The 26,244-nt window shown below is 36.2% G+C and overlaps 1 protein-coding gene and 1 pseudogene across 2 annotated transcripts in view; both read right to left on the bottom strand.

The window, feature by feature from the left end:
• LOC120417818 (serine-rich adhesin for platelets-like) overlaps positions 1 to 26,244 on the bottom strand; it is a 181,588-nt gene that overhangs the window by 29,432 nt on the left and 125,912 nt on the right. The gene's annotated exons all lie outside the window — the stretch shown is intronic.
• Positions 92 to 25,314, bottom strand: LOC128093684 (uncharacterized; annotated as a pseudogene).

Below are 26,244 nucleotides of genomic sequence, written 5' to 3'. Positions count from 1 at the left end.
TAGCGCAGGTTGCTACTAGAGGCAGCTGGTTTACCCTATGCTTACACCCCACAAGCGCCAGGAACCTGAAAATTGGTTAGAAGGATACACAGAAAAAAAAATGTAATTTTACCCGACACTGAAATCATGTTTCATACGTAAACATGCTCAATTTACATTTGAAATGCAATGTAAAACGTTGTATCGCATTTAAAGTACCTTCATGTAAAATGAGATTCAACGTAATGCATAAATCTCATTTAAACAAAAAAATTGTTTCCACCAAATCGTAAATTTGAAAAGTTGAAAGGCATGTAATTGTATTTGTAATGTAAAATTTACTAAATGTAAAGTTGAAAAGCATTTATATTTAAATAAAAAGTTTGTTTTATGAAATGACAGCTCAAGCAGAATACAAAAGCAAATCAGATCAATGTTGTGATGTTTGGTGCGCATTGCAGTGGGAGTGTTTTCCAATCAAAATTTCGATTTGGCTACAATATTTACGTTGATATCTGCATTAAATTCCCGGGTTCAAATTGATATTGAAAGTGAGACCAAGTAATTAGTTAATTTCGGCCAATGTTCAGAAAACCGTAAACGGTAAGTCCTAAAAACAAGAGTCAACATAACAAAACAAAGAAAAGGGCCGTTGTTGGTTTGTAAACAAAGAGTGTATCCTGTTCACGCTAGAGGAAGTTTACATATAGCACGAAAGGGATACATTCTTTGTTTACCAACCCAAAACGGCCAATTGGAACTTAAACTAAACATCACCTTGCAGTGTCCCGCCGGTGGCGCTCAACGCCACCAGGATTTGCTGGTCCAGGCAAGTTCCACGTCAACGGCCGCGTTGAATTCTAAACTCTTATTGGATCGAACTCCACTCTGACAGCACAGATTGAAAATTGTGGCTCTCGAAGTTTTCCGGCGGTACGGCAACCAGCTGGAAAGATTCCTGCACGCTGGAACTGGATTTATAAGCAAACCGGGACTTCCAGAAGTGCCGATGCGGACACGCTTGCTTCTGGCGCGGCAAGATTCGGTACGACCTTGAACAAGCTGCTCAGGTTCCGTCACTGCGCCGGTTTCGTTCCGGTTGTGCAATTTCTTCCTCGTGACTGTTCCTTGCTCACTCACTACAATCTCGGCTTGATCGTAACTCAACGTAAAGGGGACGGAGCGTAGGGAATCTGCAACCGGATCTTGGACCAGAACCATTCCGAAATGCTCAACAATCCACATCAACGGTTTCACGGTTTGGTCAGCAATTTTGAGCAAATTTGCGCTAAATTTGTTTGCAGAACTGCGTTGAAGGAGGTTTATGTTAAACTTTTGCAAAACTGGTACCATTTTTTCAAAAAGCAAAAACTTATTTTCAGCTAAATTTTCTTAACATAATATTTATTTGACAGACAGACAGTTCAACCGTCAGGTGAGAACCCCTGTGACTGAAAATGCCGGTGTTTCAGCGTACCAAGGAGATTTATGATGGAGGTAACGAAAAATTGGGTGCAATAAGAAATTAATATTGTCTGTTTCTCTAGAAGGTACACGCCGCGCGGTATTTCAGAATGAGCCGTAGACGTTGTTTTCAGCTATTTTCAGCACTTTTGATGCAACAAATTCATACCTGGCAAGAACAACAAATTCAAAACGTGCAGTATGGGATTTGACAGCGCGCTTTTGCCGAAAGTGCGTAGTTCGAGGTTGATTTGCCGCGTACCTTTTAACATTGTGAAATTTTTAAATAGTTATTTACCTGTTGGCTCGAAATCTGCAAAACACGATGCCTCCATAGCCATCGGATAATTAGTATGGACTGTTATTCTGATATAACTTCGGCACCTGTTTTTTTTTAGTTTTAGCAATAACAATTTAGAAAAATACAAAAAAATGTTAAAATACAAATATAAGAGCTTAGTAATTTTACGCCATCTATTTACAGAGCACTTTGTCTCAAGCTAATGTATATTTGGTATTTCATTTTTTTAAATTCTTTGATTCTAGAACCATTACATTATAATGGCCATGACAAAATGCAACATTGCAAAGAGAAAATAAATTTAAGGATCAGTTTTGAAGCAATGTTTTTTATGACTTTTTAAATATCAATCGTGATGAGCAAAAGTTAAAGATTGGGGTTTCACATTTATTTGGTACGAAAAGAGGAATTTTTATGAAGATTTTCAGAAAATGTGGCAATTTTCCGGGTAAAAGGTTTTTCATTGTAAGGTTGTTTAAGAGCCAAACTAGATCAAAAAACACTTTTAAACGAAAAACTTGCTCTGTTTTCAAAAAAGTCCAACTGAAAGCGTTTTCTATTCAGTTTTTCATGTTCAACAAACTTACATAGTAAAAAAAATGTGAAACAATTTGTCTGTTTGATCATACACAGAGTTATATTTTCGAAAAGGTCCTTTAAGCTGTTATGTTTCATATAATTATAGGACCTTTTAAAAAAATAGGTTTTTACACTTTTCTGAAAATCTCCTTACCTTATCTAATACATTTACATTGAATGTTGTCTGTAACTTTAAGCCGGGACTAAAACCCTGTTAACTTATCTAGTTCAGTAGTTCACCTGCTTGGCATGCCTCTGCAACACTCAGTCGCAGGGTGACAAACGTCATTTATCCAAATTCAAAACATACAATTTTTTGGGAGCACCACCTCCACCCGGAACGACTCGCGCCGAAATCCAGAAGTGCCTCGGGTTCCAATAGAAAAGTGAAAGTGTTTGCTGTTGCAGCTCGGTAAACATCACAATCCGAGTTCGAAACGATCCCGTCGGAATTAGGGAATCGTCGCTCGGCACGATACGTCCGGTTCCACGTTCGGTTTTTTTTCAGAAATAATCAGCGAGTGCTGTTCGAGCAACTGTAGCAGGTGATTCAGGTCATCGTGACCGACGAAATGCGGTTCCATCGAAAGAAGGGTCTTGCGTAGTCCTGCGGCAAGAAGACCAACGCACAGCCTCCACCACCCGCTCCGGTCAACTTCGCACTAAATCCACTTTCTTCAGCCAATCGGAAGATCCGCTCCAGCGTCGGATGGCTTACGCCGATCGCCGTTGATCGAGACTAGCGTCCGAAGTTCCTCAAACCGATCGCCGTCGTCTTTCAGAATCGAAACCACATCGTCAACGAGATGTCCCATCGAGTCCAACATCCCAGGGTGGCGATTCTTCAAATCTGCCACGCCCACCACCAACTTCGCCGTGGTCCGACTAACTCCGGTGTCCACGATCGGGATGTTAACCTGCTGGCGAAGCTTCAGACCCTCGAGCGGTTTTCCACGCTTGAACTTGATGAGATTTCCGTACGTGCAGATCGTGTTGTCGATGCCGGAAGGCCGCTCGTGCATCACAATTTCCGAATCGAACGCCCACTTCTAGATCTTCTCCAGCACTTCGGGTGAGTCTTGAAGCGAGAAGTTCGCCTCGAGTTCACCTTTAATGATCTTCGAGAGTAGAAACGCACCAGCGGAAACGCAAACGCCATATCCGGCGGGTCCATGTGAAAGAAGGTGCTTCAGAGTTTGCCGAGCGAGTCCGTTTTGCCGCTTTTACCAGTACGTCTTCCAGAATAATCGATCGGAGATGTTGGCTGGCTTGGCCACACATACTCTCGTTTTCCGTGCCGTCATAGAGGTGGGTTGTTGCTGTGCCTTGCCTCTAATGCCAAGAGATTAATTTTGTTTATTTTTATAGGCATAACATGAGTGTGGCCTACCAAGATTTCGCCAATTCTGCGACAAACTGGATCCCTAAGCAGCTTCCGGTTCACAGCTGGCTCCGTCCAGCGCAGGGTGTATCGTTGTTCCACGGCGAAAAGTTGCACTTGATCAGGAGTGCATGTGGGCGTTCGGCTTCTGGCACTAGAGATTCAAGAGGACCTCGACGCTGTTGGATTGACCCCTAGCAGATTTTGATCAGCCATGTAGTAAAACTGTGAGTAGGTATTGTATATTTTTTTTTTTCAAATTTCTTGTAACATCCGTAGAGTTGAAATCACAATTATACTTATAAAACAAGCTTTCTTTTTAATGAGTCTAATTTTGTATTACTCCGTTGAATTTTAAATCCGATACTTTTTTCAAGCTCAAGCCCATTTTTTATGTTTGTACGATACAATTTTGTCTTTTTTGATCAAAAATAAGCAATGCATGAAAACAATTTGTTTACAATGTGCTTAAATTGATTAGAATTGATAAAATAATGCAACTTTACAAACATTATTTGGGCGAAGTGATTGAAATTTACATCGGATTCAAAATTCAACGGAGTAAAAAAAAATTTTCAACTTCGGTAAATTTACATCATTTTCATCGGAAATTTAAACTTTTCGAGGTCGAATTTCTTCGGCATGTTTACGTTGCAAGGCATGTAAATTTCAGTTGAAGTTGATGTAAATAAGCATCATTAATGACGTGCACTTTTGGTACATCATAAATGATGTAAATTTACCGGATTTTTTTTTTCTGTGTAGGGTGTTTGGTCAGGATTCATCATAAAAGATGATGATGCGACCCAAAATCATACTGTTTGTTGAAAGGTATCATATATTATTCGATTGTGTCACGTTCCCCAGAAAACCATTCCCCCGAAAAGTTTCTTTCTCGAAAAATCAAAGTAGTTTCAAATATTAGTTTGTTTGAAATTTCTTAGAAAATATAAAAATTGGACAAGGTTATTTTATCCATGCCAAGAAATTTTTCTTTTTTTGACAACAATTCTTCAGAAAATAATAGAACATGTTAATTCAGCTTATGACTCGTTCTATTATTCTAAGAAATTTTCCCTTCTTTTTCAGTCATGTTAAATATGTTATACAAATGCCGAATAAATTGCAGTTTCTTTTTATTTCTTGTTTTCCGTGAATGCTATTTTTATTTTGCAAAGAAGAAAAATGTCTGTTAAAATTAAAATATGATAATGGGTGTCATTGGTATAATTCCATTTGCCAAATGAGAAATATGCCAAAGGTCCGACCTTTGGCATATTGCTCATTTGGCATGATTATTTAAATTTTCTAAATTTGATTTAAGGTGACAAAATTAAATTTATCACTTTTGGAAGAAGAAAACTCTCTTGACTTACAATAACTGATTAATTTTTCCTTCTTTTAAGGTCTCCTGCTAACAGAAGTTGAATTTTCGCTTTAAAGTTTTTTTTTTCTCGTATTCTTTCTTGTTTCCATAAGGAAAAACTCTCTTGACTAGTGATAACAAATTTAAAAAGTTGTGTAAGTGGTCAAGTATTTTTTCCCTTACTTAAAAAAGGGAAAATTAAACCCGTGTCGCAGTTATAATAACAAGGCTATAAATTATTCCCTTCCTTACAGAAGGGAAAACTCTCCTCCTCCCTTTTAAAGGTAAAATTAAACTTGTATCAGTCAGTTAAGTTTTCCTTTCTTTAAAGAAGGGAAAACTTTCTAGCCTTGTAATAACTGCTGACACAAGTTAACGTGGTGATCATTGCACTCGAGCGTAATATTTCAATCTTTACTTCTCGCATCACGATCGAGATTTTTCGATCTAAATATTACGATCATAATTTGTTAATGGTAAGTCAAAAAAACCAAAGCTTCAAAAATGTCATAAATTAAAAACATTTTAAAAATTCTCCAAAAAATCAAAAAGTTTGAAATTCAAAAATCAAAATTAAATAGAAAATAAATTTTAAAATTTAAAAAAAAATCTAAGATTATGATTTTTTTTTAGTTTTTTGAAAATTTGAAAATATGGAAATTTGGATTTTTTTTGAATTTTTGGAAATTTTGGAAATTTTTGATATTTTGAAAATTTTGAAAATTTGGAAAATTTTGAAAACATTCAGAAATTTTGAAAATTTTGGATTTTTTTAGAAATTTTGGAAATAATTATAATCATCACGATAAATATTTCTGGGGAACGATACATTCTGGGGAATGGTTTTCTGGGGAATAATACATTCTGGGGTATGTTTTTCTGGGGAACGGTTCATTCTGGGGAATGGTATTCGGTAGAGATGGGCTTTTTTGAGCGAACCGTTCTTATGAACCGGCTCAAGCTAAAGAACGAATGAGCGACCGCTCAGAAAAAATGAGCGGTGGTTCATTTTGTGAACCGGTTCTTTTCAGAGAACCGTCAAATCAAAGAGCGAGTCGAAGAACGAACCGAACGAGAGCGAATGAGCGAGAGCGAATGAACGGAAAGAACGAACGGAGCGCTTGATAAGCGTCGCTCGCGTCGTCGAACGGCGTCGTTTTCGCTCACTCTTTCGTTATTTCGCTCTCGTTCATTCGCTCTCGTTCGGTTCGTTCTTCCACGCGCTGGTGGTGACGGTGCTGTGGAGAAAAGAGGGGAAACTAGGTTCTCACCGGTCACCTCATATTCCAACATTTTGGCGCACTTTATGCTTGTTGCTAGCCCGTGTCGGAGCGCCTGTGATTTTGAATCAGCTGACTGTCGCCCGATGTTGCATTATGTTTATGAATCTTATTATCTCATTATGAAAATATCGATACATTTCTCAAATGTTATGTACATGAAGTTTTTACACGCATTCGAACATAGTTCGTATGCTAGTTTGCGGTTTTAATCCATGTATTGGACCGTTTATGATTTAAAATGTAATTCACCACAGCACATCACACAAACTTGGTACTCTTTTGTGGTAATTGTTCAATAGATTTATTAAGGCATTTTTTCAGATCTTCTTTTTTGACGCTTGTTTTGATCATTCATTTGCTGTCATGAATAAAAGTTGTTCTTATTAAACAAAAAACTGCATTTCAAGACTAATTTATTAAGTGCAGCAAAACGCTACCTCAAATATGCATATGATTTAATTTGGTGCTCATTAACGCACCAAATTAAATCTTTTGTTTCACATAATAATGGGAAGATAAGTATCAAAACGATAATTCAGCTAACTTTTCATTACTTTTTACTTTTTACAATTGAAAGCAATAATTTGGTTGAAAGTATTCACTTCTGAAAAAAAACTCAAGTTTGTTTACCTCTCTATGAAAAAAGTTTTCGATATTTGTGGATTTCAGAGATCAATGTTTTTCTATTTTTCATATAAAACGTTTATATTTGAAATGCTTTCCAAAAAAGGATAAAGCAAATCGACGGTTTTCTATGTTTTATGGACGATCTCCAATCTGTTCAGAATAAGTGCGATGAAAACATATATTTTTGAATTATCAATCAACAAAAATCATACGAAGTGTGACACTCATGGACACTCCATTGGTCGTTTGAAAAAAAAAAAATCTAAATATCTTGAGCACATGTTTCAGTTCATTCCAGTCTATTTTCTGACTTTGAGCGAAATGAGCGGATGAGCCGTTCAAAAGAGCCGCTCATTTAAATGAGCGAACGAAAATGAGCGGCTCACAAAAATGAGCGGTTTTGTCCACCACTAGTATTTTTCGGGGGAACGTGACACAATCTGACCGGCCATGTACTTGTTTTGAAAAATCATGAAGTTTGACATACATCTTGCCATTTTTAATGGACAATGGTAGACAATTCTTCTCCCGGGGCATCTGGAACCGGCCACAGCTGATCAAAATTAACTGTTGTACTAATTGGTAGGCTTAGTGATTTTTCAAGTACGAAAATAGTCAATTTCACGGGGACCTCAATTTCAAATCACCAAATTTCGCGGTACGTGAAAAATGTTAATAAAATGAACTCTGAAAATCTCATGTTTAATCCACAGAAACTTTTTTAAGTTCCACGGGAATCATCCACCCAAACAATCAAATATCGTTGTAATTAAACAGGACTCAGAAAAAACGAAATGTTTTTAAAAGATGATTTTAAAGATAAAAAATGCTCTTCATTCTTTGTTTTTGAATAAAACAAAGTATGATTCTTTCAATTTCTTTTGAAATTATACCATTCAAATAAAATTGTTCTAAAATTTTTACAACAGCAAATGAAAATATTATCAGATTTAGTTAGTTATCAGAAACTGAAAAATGTGAAAGATTCTTCAAATGGTTCATATCAAACTTTTCAATTGAAATCTCATAAAATTTACTTAAATAGTCTTTATTGTTGAAATATTAATTATGATGGTATTGGAAAAACAAAATAATTTGAGAAAATTGATAAATTTCAAGAATTTCACACCGTCCGCGAAATCGTCAAAATTCACTAATGAAACAAACGGTTTTCACTCGCTTAATTCTACAGTAGTTCTTAAGATTATTTTTATTCTTATTTGAGTGTGATAAAATATTTTGAGAAAAATCGTGACAGTTTCACACAAAAACATAAAATTTCACGGGACTTCACGGAAAAAGTCAAATTTCGCACATTTCACGATGTCCGCGAAATCGTGAAGTTTCACTATCCTTACTAATTGGACACCAGTAGTAGTCTGCTCTGTTGAAATCATAATGTTTAAAATGTCACACAGATGAATTTTTTTTTTTTGAAAATCCAGGCTTGAAAGGGAAAATTAATTAAAGCATGATTTTTTATCTTTTTTTTCCACAAAAAACAAAAAGATGCTACTTTCCTAGAATGAAAAATTATTAAGGCTCGTAATAGGCCTACTACTTCATGATTGTTTATGATAATTAAAACCAAAAAAGGCAAGTTTGCTTTCTGATTGTTAGTAAAAATTTCCGTACTGTAACGCCATTTCATAATAATTCATAGAAATGTTAACTTTTGCTAAACTGTATTTTTCCAGCAATAACCTTCAACTTAAACACACACGGTTCCCCTTTCCTCGCAAGAATGAATTCATAACAAACACTTCACCTCCTAGCACAGTCTTCCCATAAACAAACAACGGTGCGAGCGATTATTTACCCAGCTTAAAGTCCACCAGCTCAAAACTTATTATTGACTCGTTCCCTCGGTTGGAAAGTGAGCGGGAGTCATGTTGTTGTTTACCCCGTTTCGGTGTGTTCGATCTCTTGAATAATTATTGTTTTCAGGTGTCACATCGCGCTAATACTTGATGTTTTATTCATGAGTCCGATCACGACAAAGTTTGCCCCTTTCACGACAGGATACAGTTTCGAGCAAAACACTTTGGAAGTACTTTGAGGCAGCTCTTTCAACACACTTCAAAGTGTGTGTGTTGCGTCGCAAAAGGGGTGACTTGTTCTGAAGTGGGGTGCTGTCCTCGTCGATGAAGTGGATAAGTGTATTGTTTTTCAGTGTCTGCTCTGGCCTTCTATGGGAGCAAGTGTTTGCCATCGAAGGGTATAGAAAGGGCTTGTTGAAAGTGCTTAAAAGGATTTTTGAAAATTGAAAATCTTTTTTTTTTTGTTAATTACTTATTGATGTGTCAGATTTAATTTAACACAAAGAAAGGGCATCAAAGCTTCAACTCAACCATCACTTTTCACCTCTCCAAAAGGAACATAACAAGAAAGGATCCTTAAAGGAAATGCAATTGGCAAACAAAGAGTGCAAAACAACCACGTCAAGATGGTTCTCCGGCAAAACCTCGCCATATTCTGTCATCCATTCGGTATTAAGCACAGTTTGACTTTGTTTTTCAGCACACATACACTCCACAGTAGGTTTATTGTACTTACTACTAAGAGAAGCTACTACACAGTTCATCTCTCTGTTCTTTGAGGCTCACAATGGGACGCCAGGAAGGGCTGAAGCAGCGAAGAGGACCGGAAAGTCCGGATCCGGGTCGAGGACTCTACTCTCTGCCCTCCATCCTCGGGTATTATACGGTGGTAAGCTTGAACACAAACAGACTCACACATACATACATACATACATACACATGTGAGCTTGATGCCAACCCGTCTCGGGATGAATTAAGACCAAAAAGCAGCTGGGACTCTCACTTTGGACAGAGCCCAGACGGTGTGGCACTGGTGTACTGTCTTGTACACCGAGTTGACCCTGGGCGGTGTTGTACGTGTGCAGTGTGTATGTGTGAGTGTGTGTTGCAGTTACAGTGAAACACAGTAATCAGCAGCAGCAGCAGAATTAAGGACAACGGGACAGGAATTAAATTCTGCCGCATCATGAAAGGTTGGGTTAAGGGTTAGGGTGGTCCCATGTCAGGCTGCCGAGTTGATAGGGGACAACTGAACTATTAATCAGTTCGGTACTGAATAAATAATTCAGGAAGCAAATGGCTTGTAACACGTCCAATATTGATTGATATAATAAAGATCATGCTGGGTTGATAACTGTTGTACAGTGTTTCACTTAGAAAAACCGCAATGAAATATATTATTGAGTAACTTTTGTCCCACAGAAGTATTGATTTTCTATCTCAAATAAAATAAAAATTAGATGAGGCATTTGTTCATGCATACTATTCAGTTGTTTAGCTTTAATTAAAAAAAAATTCTACAATAGAGAAACTATCCCAGAAATAACCTTTTGTTTTGAACATGTTTTTTTGTTTAAATTGATTTGCAATTACTTTTTTTTTGTAATTCTCAATTATAAAAAAAATCACGGTGTAACTTTGTAATTTGTGATTACCTGTCCAGAAATATTTTCTGCGTTTAAATTTTTCTCACTCGACTTGTTGAACAATTTTGATAGTTATAATTTTGAATAAGCTTTTATTTTTTTTCAGAAACACACTCACATTTAAATTTTGAAAACAAATTAAGAATTTCGAATTTGATTTATAATTTTTGTAACAACATTGTGCATGCTTAATTATTTATTTTAAATTTTTGTAACACACCCCCTACACTAGTTGAATTTTGACCAGAATTTTCAATTTTGATCACATTATATTTTTATAATTTATGTTAATCTGGGTAACGTTATTTTCCTTTCTCCTTCCGTCAGCCGGTGTTGAAGTCCGCGTCGTGCTGTGCCCCTGAACTCAGAACCGATGTGCCAAATATTAGCATGAACAATGTTGTTCCAAAAATCAATTAAGGGGTTACATACATGTAGTAAATTACAAAATTTCATATTACAGAAAATTTATTAAATCAACTTAAATAGTTTCATGAAGATATTTCAGGATTAAAGTAAATTACAGACGATTTTAGCTGAAAATTTTGCCATGCGCAAAGCGAACTGTCAAACTTTGCGAGCGTTTTTCTCTGAACACCGAGTTGAATTACGGGTGCCACGATATCTCGAGATGGGATAGACCAAATCAGTTGAAATTTTGGGTGAATACTCCCAAGACATACCCCGTGTGCATGACGAACCCCGATTTTCAAATTTTGCATTTTTTTTAAATAAAAAAATCAAAAACTTTCGATTTTTTATATGAAAAACATAAAAATATTTTTATCTTTTAAAAAAAATAAACTTTTTGAAAATCGACCTTCGTCATGCACACGGGACAGGTTTAACAAGTCTTCACCAAAATTTTGAGTCGATTTGGTCAAAGCAGTTTTGAGATATCGTGGCACCCGTTTTTTGAAACTGCTAACTTCAAATACCTATATCTCGGCAATGATACAACCAAATGTCCTCAAATTTGTTAACAGATGATAATATATATTTTAATGTCCTGAAAACAGATTTAAAAAAAGTTTAAGTTTTTGCTCAAACCAACCTCTGACATTTTTGCCGATTTACATGTATATAACCCCTTAATCAAATTCAAAATTCTTAATTTGTTTTCAAAATTTAAATGTGAGTGTACAAATAGAAGCTTATTCAAAATTACTACTATCAAAATTGTTCAACAAGTCGAGTGTGAAAAATTTAAACGCAGAAAATCTTTCTAAACAGGTAATCACAAATTACAAAGTTACACCGTTAAAATTTTTGTAATTGGGTAATTCTCTACCAACTCACACAAAATAGGGAAAAGTTGCCCCGACCCCTCTTCGATTTGCGTGAAACTTTGTCCTTAGGGGTAACTTTTGTCCCTGATCACGAGTCTGAGGTCCGTTTTTTGATATCTCGTGACGGAGGGGCGGTCCGACCCCTTCCATTTTTGAACATGCGAAAAAAGAGGTGTTTTTCAATAATTTGCAGCCTGAAACGGTGATGAGATAGAAATTTGGTGTCAAAGGGACTTTTATGTAAAATTAGACGCCCGATTTGATGGCGTACTCAGAATTCCGAAAAAACGTATTTTTCATCGAAAAATACTAAAAAAGTTTTAAAAACTCTGCCATTTTCCGTTACTCGACTGTAAAAAATTTCGGAACATGATATTTTATGGGAAATTTAATGTACTTTTCGAATCTACATTAACCCAGAAGGGTAATTTTTTTCAATTAGAACAAAATTTTTCATTTTAAATTTCGTGTTTTTTCTAACTTTGCAGGGTTATTTTTTAGAGTGTAACAATGTTCTACAAAGTTGTAGAGCAGACAATTACAAAACAAATTATATATAAACATAAGGGGTTTGCTTATAAACATCACGAGTTATCGCGATTTTACGAAAAAAAAGTTTTGAAAAAGTTACTTTTTGCGTTTCTCTTTGTTTCGTCGTCCATGTCTGTCGCGGGTCTGATCAACGACGACCAACATTTTCAAAAAAAAATTCGTAAAATCGCAATAACTCGTGATGTTTATATGCAAACCCCTTAAGTCTATATATTATAATTTTTGTAATTGTCTGCTCTACAGCTTTGTAGAACATTGTAACACTCTAAAAAATAACCCTGCAAAGTTAGAAAAAAGCATGAAATTTTAAAATGAAAATTTTTGTTCTAAATGAAAAAATGACCCTTCTAGGTCAATATGGGTTCGAAAAGTACATTAAATTTTTTATAAAATAAAATGTTCCAAAAATTTTTACAGTCGCGTAACGGAAAATGTGAGAATTTTCAAAACTTTTTTAGTGTTTTTTTTCGATGAAAAATACGTTTTTTCGGAATTCTGAGTACACCATCAAATCGGGCGTCTAATTTTACATAAAAGTCCCTTTGAAACCAAATTTCTATCTCATCACCGTTTCAGGCTTGAAAAACACCTCTTTTTCGCATGTTCAGAAATGGAAGGGGTCGTACCGCCCCTCCGTCATGAGATATCAAAAAACGGATCTCGGATCAGGGACAAAAGTTACCTCTTAGGACAAAGTTTCACAAAAATCGAAGAGGGGTCGGGGCAACTGCTGTGTGAGTCGGCGGAGAATTACCCAATTCAGAATTACAAAAAAAAGTAATTGCTAATCTGATAGGAAAATGTGAAGATGATAACGAAATCCTTAATTACAATTATGTAATGTTAACTGGACCAAAAAAAAATCGCTTTTTCGTTTTTTTTTATTTTGAGTTAGATTCGGTTTCAGGGCTACTCTAAACCACCAAACAATCCCCAACCTAGTTATATACGACACACCTTGTAGTGCTAGTTGCCCAAAAACCCGCACCTCACGGGGGTGCATACTGGTCCCATAATTCGGACGACAGGTTCTGCATAACCAAGTCAGCGCCAGGACGAGCAAAATCTGCCTAAGTTCTTGTGTCTTCTCGTTTACTTTGACGTGCTGGGAAACGGGAAATTTGTTTGCGCAAGGTTAACAACGGGGCACCTTTTGCTCATGGCTCATGGAGGCTGGGGTGAAATTGAATTAAAAATTTCCAGCTCCCACTTGCATCAGGGTGTCGTGCGAATAGGGCTCGTTGGTTGGCCAAGTTGTGGTGACGTTACGCAAAGTGCAACGGTATATGTAGTAAGTTATGAGCCACAACTTAGTTGAATATTACACCTGCGAAAAAGATATCGAGTAATGGAGGATCGATTTTTATAATATTCAGGAATAGGGAATTAATTTCAAATATTGGTTTCAAAGAATATCTCTCTTTCATGTAAAGCTTCAAATAAGCAGCTTATTTTGAGCAAAATTAATCCCCCACAAAATTACACATGATTACTCAAATCTATCAACTAAATCCCACCATTCAATCAAGCTCGCCCATATTGTCAAATTTCCACAAAAGACCAACACACAATGGTCCACTTGTCCTCTTGTCCAAAATCCCACTCGAACACGAATCCGTCCCCGATGGCCGGCAATCCACTGCTGTGACAAAACGTATGTATTTAATAATCGTCCCCCGGTCCTAGTTCTGGGCACCATCATCGTCATCACCAACCGACGCTCCAGAATATTAAGTCGATGGTCCTCCAGGATGGGCAGGTCATCCCCCAAAAATTCATGGCAGAATCGATAAAGCAATCACATCGTGTGGTACCTACCAGAAATAATAGGATGTAATGGCAATTTGTATTCCACCACCACCCGGCCTGTGCGGGGCCCACACATAGAGTCGAGCCGAATCAACAGGCGATTGTACCAGTTGCATGAAAGGACCGACTCTATGACCAGGAGGCTCGCCAGAGGGCGAGGGAAGTTATAATTGATATCTCTGTCCGGTGAACGAGCATCGTCTAGGTTGAACGTTTTTCGGGGAGTTATTCCAAGCTGAGTGACGAAAAAGTGAGCTGGCATGAAAATTCATGTATGCATTATAGCATCGTGGCTTGGGTGGCACGTCGACGATTTCAGGGTTGCAGCATTTTATACTCGATTTTCGTCAAAATACATGGATTCCCTCCTACCATGGCTAAAGTCCTTCTGCTTTCGGTTGAAACTTTTAAGCTGCTGGTCTTGCTGCTGCATCGATTCCCTAAGCCCAAGGGCTAAGCCAAGTGAGAAGAGAAGATGCAACTATCGTTCCGAAGGAAACATTAAGGGGAAACGAGCCCGTCAGTCTGGTGATTTATTACAAATACACAAGGAAGGATGCTCTTGCCGGAGCAAGAAAGGATTTTCCAGCAAGCAACAGGCATGTGCAATCTACTGCTCTCGTTTTCCTTCCAGGATCCGGCCAACCACCGCCATCATCATCAACCATCATCACACCATGACCTAAATTTGCCGAAGCTGCAAGCAAATGGTGGGAAAATTTTCCCATCGATTTTCACCGCACAAATTGTGCATGTGTGTTGTAGTTCTGGACCATCATCCATCATGCAACGGAGACGGAGAGGAACGAGGTCAATGTTTCGGTGATTATTTATGTGGTCCGGTGTTGTCCCCCTCCCTCCTGTCGTCCCCTCATGAGTCGACATGACGCGGAACCATGTTGGAAAATTGGCCAGACCAGCATCAGTCCCGAAAATTGTGTGCTGGCTTGTTTACATTCTGTGGCCAAACACACACTCGTACAGAATAGGGGGCCTGGGGCATTTTGTACGCCGTTATTACTGCCAGACCACAACACAGAGTTGGGACTGTTTACGTTACTAGTGGCGCTCTTTTTTTTTGTTGTTTTGTTTATGGAAGTCATTGTGTTTTATTTTTATCGTGAGTTGAACGTGGAAATGTGGTTTCAGATATGAGTAGTACATAATTGAAGCGGTTTGATTATTAATCTTTCTAGGTAGTTTTTTTGTTTAAAATGAATATTGGATTTTTTTTTCAAATGTTTAAAGCAAACTAAAGTTTTAGTTAAGCTTTAGAGTACAAAAATTGTTAACTCCATACAAATTTGGGGAAAAAGTTCTTCGAAAATGTTCAAATTTGTAACTCGAGACAGCATTTTTTTATTCGATTTGAGTCTTCGGCAAAATGGTAGGTTAGGGCTAATCAGTTTTGAGCAAGAATGGGTGCATGAATAAGAATCACAGTTTTTGTTTTTCACTTTTTATCAAAACAAAATCGATTTTAACAAACTCTACTCTCGTAGTTTCTAGTTTGCTTCTTGATCTGTTTGTCCAGATCAAAAATACCAACTATTATGATTAATCCCTTATGAAATTTAAATGTGATTTTAAAAATGTGGAACTTGAAAAAAAAATTATTTTTTTTTGAAAATTTAGTTTTTTGCAAGGCAACGGTTGAATGAACATTTCCAAAAAGCAAATTGTAGAGAAATCTTTTGGAATATATTGTTGTGCACTTTTCTTAAAAATGGTAAAAGACATATTTTTAAAAAATTCAACCTTAAAACGACTATAACTCAAAAAAAGAGCACTATCAAAATTTTACAAAGGTACCTTTCGGTTCAGAATAAAATTATACATCTTAGTTTTTTTTTTAAACGGGCAATTCTCTACCAACTCACACGAAATCGGGAAAAGTTGCCCCGACCCCTCTTCGATTTGCGTGAAAATTTGTCCTTAGGGGTAACTTTTGTCCCTGATTACGAATCCGAGGTCCGTTTTTTGATATCTCATGACGGAGGGGCGGTACGACCCCTTCCATTTTTGAACATGCGAAAAAAGAGGTGTTTTTCAATAATTTGCAGCCTGAAACGGTGATGAGATAGAAATTTTGTGGTCAAAGGGACTTTTATGTAAAATTAGACGCCCGATTTGATGGCGTACTCAGAATTCCGAAAAAACGTATTTTTCATCGAAAAAAAAAACCAAAAAAGTTTTGAAAATTCTATCATTTTTCGTTATTTGACTGTAAATTTTTTTGGAACATGTCATTTTAAGGGAAATTTAATGTACTTTTCGAAAAAGTTACTTTTTGCGTTTCTCTTTGTTTCGTCGTCCGTGTCTCTCGCAGGTGACCATGAACGGCCATGATCGATGACGACCAACTTTTTCAAAACTTTTTTTCGTAAAATCGCGATAACTCGTGATGTTTATAAGCAAACCCCTTATGTCTATATATCAACATTTTTGTAATTGTCTGCTATACAACTTTGTAGAACATTGTCACATTCTAAAAAATAACCCTGCAAAGTTAGAAAAAACACGAAATTTTAAAATGAAATTTTTTGTTCTAAATGAAAAAATGACCCTTCTGGGTCAATGTAGATTCGAAAAGTACATTAAATTTCCCATAAAATATCATGTTCCAAAAAATTTTACAGTCGAGTAACGGAAAATGGCAGAGTTTTTAAAACTTTTTTAGTGTTTTTTTCGATGAAAAATACGTTTTTTCTGAGTACACCATAAAATCGGGCGTCTAATTTTATATAAAAGTTCCTTTGACACAAAATTTCTATCTCTATCTTCTATCCTCTATCTTCTATCTTCTATCTATCACCGTTTCAGGCTGCAAATTATTGAAAAACACCTATTTTTTCGCATGTAGAAAAATGGAAGGGGTCGTACCGCCCCACCGTCACGAGATATCAAAAAACGGACCTCAGATTCGTGATGAGGGACAAAAGTTACCCCTCAGGACAAAGTTTCACGCAAATCGAAGAGGGGTCGGGGCAACTGCTGTGTGAGTTGGCGGAGAATTACCCAAATCTATTTTTTGTTTGCATTTTTATAAATTGTTAAAATAAGAAACGCACTCAATTGTGCATAAGTTGGCATTTTGTCTACTTAACAATATAACAAAATCAATGGGCGTTAATTTATAAGAAAATGTGTTTTTGTGATCAAATGTCATTTTTAAAAACGGGTAATTTTTTTTTGCTTTATGCTATTTTTAATAACCTTCAACTTTTTCGACACCATTGATCAGGAAATCTTTTCTCGAGTTACAGATTTTCAAATGTCTTCATAGAGCTTCTTTATGGACATCCTCCGAATTTTTAAGGAGACTTGTTAAAAAAACAAAAATGGCTTGTTTAGACATACAGAATTGATGAACAAGGTTTCATACAAATCAAAAAATACAAATGATATCTGTATCTTTTGAAGGAATTGTAAGATCGATTTGGCGAAATTGTAGGCATGGAACTGAACTAAAAAAAAATATACACGAAAACAGCTGATTTTGAGAATCAATTTTTGTCAGTAAAAATAAATTTCATAAAAATAACATTTTTTTAATTTCCCCTAAGGACATAAAATGCCATCTTTTTAGAAAATCTTGAATTTATTTATTCTTTTGGAAACGGAATGATTTTTAAAAAATCTTTAGAAATGTAAAATGAATTTTTATTAGACTTTCATAAAGTGTACCATTTTCAAGATAGAGTAATTTTTAGGTGACTTATTTTTAAAGTCGTAGTTTTTCAAATTAAAAAAGGGGAAACTCCGTACATGTTGCTTTTTGAACAATGTTGATACGGCCTTTGGTTGCTAAGACATGATTATGGAAAAATAAAAAGAAAAATAGTATATCTCAGTGTACCCCAATCAGCTTTAGTTTTTTTATCAACGAAATCTCGGGGAGTAATAATATACTTTACATTAAAGAAAATGTTTTCACTTGATTTTCTGCTCTTTACAATAAATAAAATTTTGATTTTTATAATTATAAATAACTTACTGAAGGGCACCAAACACTTATTTTTGACATTTTCAAATGTTGGGTAAAATTTAAAAATTTTGTAATATTTTTTATTGAAAAGAGTAGAAAGTTTCACAAAATTTTCAATTTTCAAAATTGAAAATCAGAGCAATAGTTTCCAAGTTACGATGATCAAAAAACGAGGGCTACACTGAGAAATACTCATTTAACTTGTTTTTCATATGTTCACATCACATCTTAGCAACCAAAGGCCGTATCAACAAAGCTTAAAAAAAATTGGGCAATCATGGGCATTATGTTCATAAGTACTTTTTTAAAGAAAATTTGATTAATTTTTGCAAAAAAATAAAACCTGGATCAGGAGCTTAAAATCCCTAATGGATCAATCAGAAAATGTCTCCTAAAACATATATTTAACAAAAAATGTTTTTGTGGGAATCATTTCTTAGTAAAAAAATATTTTCAAAAATAAGTTTTTTATTATTTGTTTCATTTTTCTCCGGTGTAAACTGAAACCCAATTGACACCAATTGTAGCCAAACGAATAGGGTCATCTAAACGTTTGTATTCTCTTTAAATAGTTTGATTGGTTTGAGAGTAAGTGTAAGTCCCTTGTAAAAAGTGACAGTTCGTTGCTATTTATTTTGAAAAAGTTGATTGAACTTTGCCAAAGACGTCAAAATAATGCAAAATGAAATGGCCAGACTGATGATGCCCATTGCTTTTTTGGGCAAATATTACTGACGGCACCCAAAAAGATTCAGCCGGATTTAAAAATGAAAGCATAGTTTTATTGTCGAAATATCAGAGAATGGCTCGATTTATTGATGATTCGAAATGAAACTATTGGCACTACGCCCCCCGGGGCATGGCCTTCCTCTAACGTGGGATTTCTGCTCCAGCGCCTCTGACGAGACAGGAGAAACCGGGACCGACGTTTTTACTTCACCATCCGATAGAAGCTCAGTGGATAAGGCGGGAATCGAACCCGCGTCTCATAGCATCATCGGGATCGGCAGCCGAAGCCGCTACCCCTGCGCCACGAGACCGAAATAGAAAAGTGAATAAAAATGTGACTGAAATTTTACCGCAAACAATTTTTTTTTATTTGAGTAAACTGATTGTTTTGTCCAAAATTTTGATAGCTCAAATCGACAATTTTTTAACAGTCACAATCTATCGTTTTTTTAATAATAAATATCAATTTGCTAAATAAAATAATTTCTTCATAACAACACAAAAAATAGTTTAATTTTGAATGGTTGAATTTTGGTTGGTTGAATACAACCAGAGAGCTTTTTACAACTTTCACGATTGTTGCAAAATCTCTGAAATTTGCAACATTACATAAAAAATGTGTAAAAATGTGAACCTGAGGAAAATTCATCAAAAATTGATGAACGGTGATCAATTCCTGATGTAATATTATACAGTTTGTTTACACAAAATCTGTCACCGGATGAATAATACCATATTTTTTTTCTGCGAATGCACAACTTCAGCTGGATGTTAAATTTTGTACAAATTCAGCAAAAGCATAACTAACCAAAATTTGGCGACAAACTACCAACCCCTCCCAAAGCCGTCAGCACCTGTGGCACAGTTTTCCTCTGAGAGATCCTTTCCACTCCCTTAACAGTCATGCAAATTTCGCCCGAGTGAAAAGTGAATAATTTCATTTCCTCGAGAGGATATTTTTTCTCTTCGCACACCTTTTTCTGTTTGCAAAATAAAACCTGAAAGCTCAAATTCAACTGCTTCGTCGCGTCGCGTAATAAAATTTTTTCTGCATTTCACCTTCCACCGAACAAAAAAAAAAAATGATAATCAGTCGATGAAAATTTCATATAAATTCGCTGTCGCGGGCGATATCTTGGGGGGTTCTTTTTTTATTTCTTTTCTTTTCATACTGAAGTTGGGTGAAAAATAAAATAAAATCAAGCCCGCGTAATCCAATTCCGTCGCATTATTGTCTCCGACGTCTTCATCGTCGTCGTCAACGTCGTCTTCGCAAATTGGCTCAGCGATTTTGGCAGGGTGCGTCTTTATTGATCATCGCAATATTGGAAGAATAAATAATGGCTTTAGGGTGTCGTCATAATCCACTGCGGGAGGTTGGGAAAGTGGAAAAAAGAACTGTTTGTTGTTGATAACTCAATTGTCGATTTAGAAGCAGAGATTTTCAAATATATTTTTTCCCCTTACCAATCATGCGTTTCAATGACCAAGTGGTATTTCGTGGTGTTTCCCTAATCAACAGCATGTGTAAACGCGTCAAAAAAAATAAAACACCAAGTCTGAACTTGATCATAGGGGACAAGAAACAGTCCTTGGTCACCAACGGCGCGCGCCTTGTCAGTTTGTAGATATCGAGAGAAGCACTTTTCCGGCTTTAAAGGAAGATGAATGTAACTTTTTTTTTTGTAAATATTTCTTAGGTGTTAATAACCTTTAAGTACTAATAACTATTGGTAGCATTGTTAAATCTTGATGATCAATTCATTTTACCAAATTTTGTGAAATTGGCTTTCAAAAACTGTATCACTTGATAGAGTTGTCCAATTTTCAAATTACCTCACAATTCCCCTAGTCGTTGAGCTGGTCCACCCTCCTTCTAGTCGAAGCTGATGACAACCTCTTGCCATCAGTTTGCGGTATGTTCCTTCGCTGCCTCCGGGGAGTGCGCTTCGTTGAAAAGTGATGACACGACCGACTTAGTCGATATACTAAACTCTAAGCACCACCATCAGCTGCGGCAGATATTATTAATTGAGCGATCATTAGCGGCACGGGTTCACCATCTTCTCGGAGGGGAGGGGTTGAGGTTGGAAAATATGTCCGTCAACGCATTGGCATCGTGCTCTCCATCTTTCCTGGTAGAGAGTAGACTTGCTTGCCAAACGAAGACGGATCGCTGTACAAATGAGCTCTTCGAGAAGAGATCAAACAGACGACGCCTCCCCCCACCCCTTTCAATCAAATCATCTTGCAAATGGGAAGAGGCTGAATGGTTGGAAAACTGATTCAATGGACCGGTGAAGATGGTTTCAATTTGGCGGGAAATGAACAGAAATCGATCAATCTTATAACCTGATGAACTTGATTTCCGTCGGCGTTGAGAAATTGCTCCGGAATTTTGGCATTGAACTTGTTGAGAACGAGATTAATGAATGGATGATGATTGAATCAGAATTATTGAGGTTATTGCTGGGCTTTCTATTCTTTAAAGTAATTTTCAAATCTGAACTGAAATCATCTTTCTCGCAAACTTTTTCTATCCCTCCCAGATTTTCTTCCTTTCATCCCATTTTCCCGCTTAAAGCAAAAAAATGTGCCACCCCGAACGAAACGCCAAATGGCTTGTAAACACTTGAGCCGTTCATGTAAACAGTTGTTTATGTTTTCGTAAACAACCCCGAATATTTCACCCACGGATGGAGAGAGGTAACGAGGATCGCCAAATTGCCGCGGAAAATCACCCTCTGAGAGCGACCTCCGTTGGCCTCACACACCAACACAGGAGCAGATAAGAACCCTGAAGCATTTTCCATTGTCAAAACTAGACCAGCACGGTTTAAGCCTGATGGGGGAGGATTGCTTATTCAAACATATTTACAATTCTGCCAGACGCTATGAAATCTATCCGACTTGGGTAAAAGCTCACATGTGGTGGAATCCTGGGAGATTTTCCGGAGAAAAAACACACACACACAGAAGAAAGAGTAAGGAAATGCCACCAACTAGAGTGGGATATACGATACTGATTCGATTACCCCCACCTCTCGCGATGGGGCCAATAAAGAGCTAACATGAAATCTGTTGTTTTAGGACCGGGTGCCAGGATGGGCACACTTAAACATCGATTTCTGAGCTTTTTGTGTGATTTTCTATATAGTGTTGACTTTTTGGTCTGGATTTGACATGGCAGTGGGTTTCAAGTGGTTATTACAAAAATGTATTTGAGAAATTCTCTACCAAAACTGGAAATGGATTTTATTTGTATTTTTTTTTATTTGGAACAAAGTTTGTGGTGACCTTCCCTCTGACCAAAAAAGCCATTTTGTGTCATTGGTTCACCCATACAAGTCATCATAAAATTTTGGCTGCTGTCCATTAGGGTGGGACTTTTTTCCCCAAACCTGAACAAGCTGAATATTATTCCTTGAGCTTTTTCAGGACTTTGGTTCAAATATGAAAAACAATTGGTACACGGACAAAATGCCGATTTTTTAATAAACTTGTTTTTACACATAAACTCAATTTTCCAATTCCGTATTTTTTTTTATTTTCGAGATTTTTGATATATTTATTATTACGATTTTTTTTGAACCAAAAGAAGTATGGTAGATTTTTTGAAAAAAAAAAAAATAGTTTTGAATAAGAATCGAAATTTGTTTTATTACCTTAATTTTTTTCAGAAATGGCAACTCATGGTCACTATTTAAAAAAATGAAGGTTTTTGTCCTCTAAAGCATGTAAAAAATCTCAAAAATAAAAAAAAATACGGATTTTATGGAAATTAAGGTTTTGTAAAGAAAAGGTAATTAAAAAATCTTTAGTGCTGTTTTTTTTAATTACAGCATTTTTATACAGATGTTGATCCAAAACTTGTATGTGTTCTTCGAATTTTCTATAGGGTTGTCAATAATAAAAAAACAACTTCGAAATTTTGGATTTTTTGGGTTTGCAAAATTAATGCCACTTGAAAATGCTGGTGGACGAAATTTTCTCTTTAACAAAACTTTGCTTAGAAAAGCTTGGAACCATAGAAAATGTTTAACTTGGTAGGATAAAAAAATGCACAAAATGTTCGAGGAAATTTACAACTATTATAAATGTTTTGAAAAGCATACCTGAAATCTCGGATTAGTTTTCAAAAAGCCGTGGTAAACATTCTTTAAAATTTTCTGCAAAAACCATTTAAAAATGGCAAAACCAGATTCAGCGGGTAGAATTACATGAAAAAAACATGCAGTTGAACAATTTTGAAATTTTGTTAGGGTGGTTCCATACATTTTTCCCTTGAAAATTATACATTTTTAAATGAAGATATCTCGATTTTCAAGAAGAGCAAGACATTCAAGTTTTAAATTTAATTTTTTTTTACTTTAAAATGGCTGCAACTCTTAATCCGTTAGAAAAAAATGACTTGTCAAAAAATAAAAATGTTTGCTTTTCTGAGCCCTAAAAGTTCCTCGAAAATCATTTTTTTCTAAATCTTTATTATGAATTGCTATGTTTTTTCAGGTTGGCTAAGATGTTTCTGACCGAGCCACGTAGCCCAGTGATAACGCTTCCGCCTCGTAAGCGGTAGATCGGGGTTCAAATCCCGGCTCGGACCAACACAACTGGTGATCTTTTCCCTTCTGGAATCGATTGCTTAGTAAAGGGAAGGTAGTGTATCGTCACAAACTGGACCTTATCACGACACCTTACGGAGGCGACCTATGGAATGTTAACACTAACCTTAACATGTTAACATTAAGTTGAAAATGAAACTGCCACTGAATCCGCTTTGTAAATGCCGGCCCCGATACTCTTCAAGGGTGTTCCCCTCAGGAACAGGGAAAGATTTACTTTTTTTTAAAGATGTTTCTCTAAATTAAGTCGTAGAAGGCGTAGATTTCGAGATAAAATGTTGGTGTCTAGAACAAAGTTGTTTGGATTGGCAAGTTCAACAATTTTCTAGAAGACAAAATAAAATGCCAAATATATTCCTGAAAAGTTAGATTGTCAAAATCACCCTTATTGTAAACCACTCTAATTCTAAACCAAACCAAATGTTTCTCCTTTCCTTTTGCAGCAACTCTTCTTAAGACAAACCTTCACATTATTTTCGGAAAATATTTTTTTCCCTGATTTTGCGATTTGGACCACTGACCAATGAAGATAATGTAACACTACATTTGAAAATTTTATAAAATTTGTAGTATTATAAAAACAATCCAGTAGGCGGTCTCCTCCTGTGAAAGAAAATTTAATCCAAAAGTGTTGGAGATTGTTAATGATAGTCTATTTTACGAAACTGGGAATATCACTACTTATTTTACACTATTACTGCTTTTTGCAGGCAACTTTTTATTTGAAAAAATAACTTGGGAGTCTATTGGGTAATAAATAGCTTTTTGATGAAATATGAGCATGTTCTTGCATTTACATGACAAATTGCACAAAAAAAAAGTTGTTCAACGTAAACGGTTGAATCACACGTAAAATCATGTGTTTACGTATAATTTGTTGCAAATTTACATCAAATTGCATGTAAGTTTAAATGTTAAATGACGTGCAAAAGTGTTACATCATAAATGATGTAACATTCGAAAATATTTTTTTGTGTGTAGGATGCTAGAAATCCGGTTAAATTTGGTTAGAAAACTTTTCATTTGAGGTCAAATACAGTGACATTTGTCTAATTTGTCGATTTCTTTTGAACGACGCAACATTTTGCATTGTTTTAAGATCAATTTGTAGGTTTTGTAAGGTTTTGGTTCTACAAAACGCTTTTTAAGCTTGCAAAAATATTCTTTAGTTTAAGAGAAATCTACGAAACAAAAAACGTAACGCCACCGCGTAAAAAGAGGTTTCTCTGTATTCATAATCTATGTGGCATATTTTAAAGAAATTTGATGAATGTTTTGATGAATCTGTCGATTTTAGCAACTATTCAGTAGAAATACCATTCTGCGAGAAAACATCAGGTCAAACCAGCTCAAATCAAATATATCTCCCGAGCAGACGGTAATAACTTTGGAATAACATTTTTTGATATTTGAAAATACTAAGCCAATAACATTTCATGTTATTTATAACAAGATTTGTTATTCGTCGTTATGAATTTTTTGTTTTTGGATTGTTAGTGTAATAACAGACTTATAACATTTTAAGTTATTCTTCGAACAATTCTTTGTTATTATTTTATGTTATTTTAACAACTAATCAGATCATCCCAATAACAGTTGGAGTTATTCTTCCATAACAAAAAATGTTATTCTCAAGATGTTTTTGCTTTCAATCAATATCAGACCAATAACAAATTTTGTTATGATAACATAAAGTGCTATTCAACTCTTATGCAAAAATGGAATTTTCATGAAAAATTCATAACAGTTTCTGTTATTTTAACAGTACTTCTTATTGAAATGGCATGAATTTTGTTATTACCGTCTGCCCGGGCTCCTTCGCGCTGAAATGTCCGCAGCAGAGATTACTCCTTCGGGAGTGTATTAACCCGGCATCCATCATGGAATCTCCATCGTTTTCCCCAAAATTAAACAGTCCCATACCCATACCATACTGTTTGCCAATCCCGTAGAAACCCAGCAGCGTCCAATCCCACCAGAGAGACTCATCTCCCGGCTTGCCAAAATCCGACGTTCGGTGAATTAAAGAGATTTGAAATACTTTCACGGGACTACATCGAAAACCTTTTATGTGGCTTAGCAAATATTCGGTTGGATTTGTGTTGGGGGGAAGACGAAGAAGATGGAGGAGGGATCTCTCCAGAGGAAACCACAGACAGTACACGCAACATTCCCGGGGTTTGGACATTAAAGGACCTGTTTATTGTGGAAGGTGTGAGTCAAGGTTGGCAGCGAGATGGTCGAGTTCAACGAACCATTTTAGGGTGGATCTAACGCTAAAACACGACCATCTTTAGTGTGTAAAAGTTGGTCGGTTATTTGGCTGGCAGTGAAATGGAACCGCAAATCCTTGCCACACGCACCACCAGCTCGGAACAAACGGAATCACGCTCCAAGGAGATTATTCCCGTGAAATGGAGAGACGTTCCGTCGTGTTTACTCATCTGGGAATGGATATTTATTCATGTCGCTCGTTTTAAAGGTCTAACCGTGCAAGTATTTGCTTGTTTATTCAACACGGAAGCCCCCTTCTTTCGAGTGTGAAGAGATCATTTATTTCTTTGAAAATAAACCACTTGCTAGTAGTTTAGTGATACCAACTATCAAGATGGCACTTTCCCAAACGATACCAGCTTCAATTCAATTCAAGACACAATTCATAGTCATTCAATGTCAGCATAAATCTCTATCCTCCTTCTCAAAGCTGTCCAACCTGAAGATACAAGATTGAAATCTCATATCTCCATCACACCCCCACAACATAAACCCCTGAAAAACAGCACTTTTACGTCACTTTGATGACTCTCTC

Source organism: Culex pipiens, unplaced genomic scaffold (genome assembly GCF_016801865.2).
Source record: "Culex pipiens pallens isolate TS unplaced genomic scaffold, TS_CPP_V2 Cpp_Un0001, whole genome shotgun sequence".
Taxonomy (NCBI): Eukaryota; Metazoa; Arthropoda; class Insecta; order Diptera; family Culicidae; genus Culex; species Culex pipiens.
This window is presented reverse-complemented; position numbering and strand designations above follow the sequence as displayed.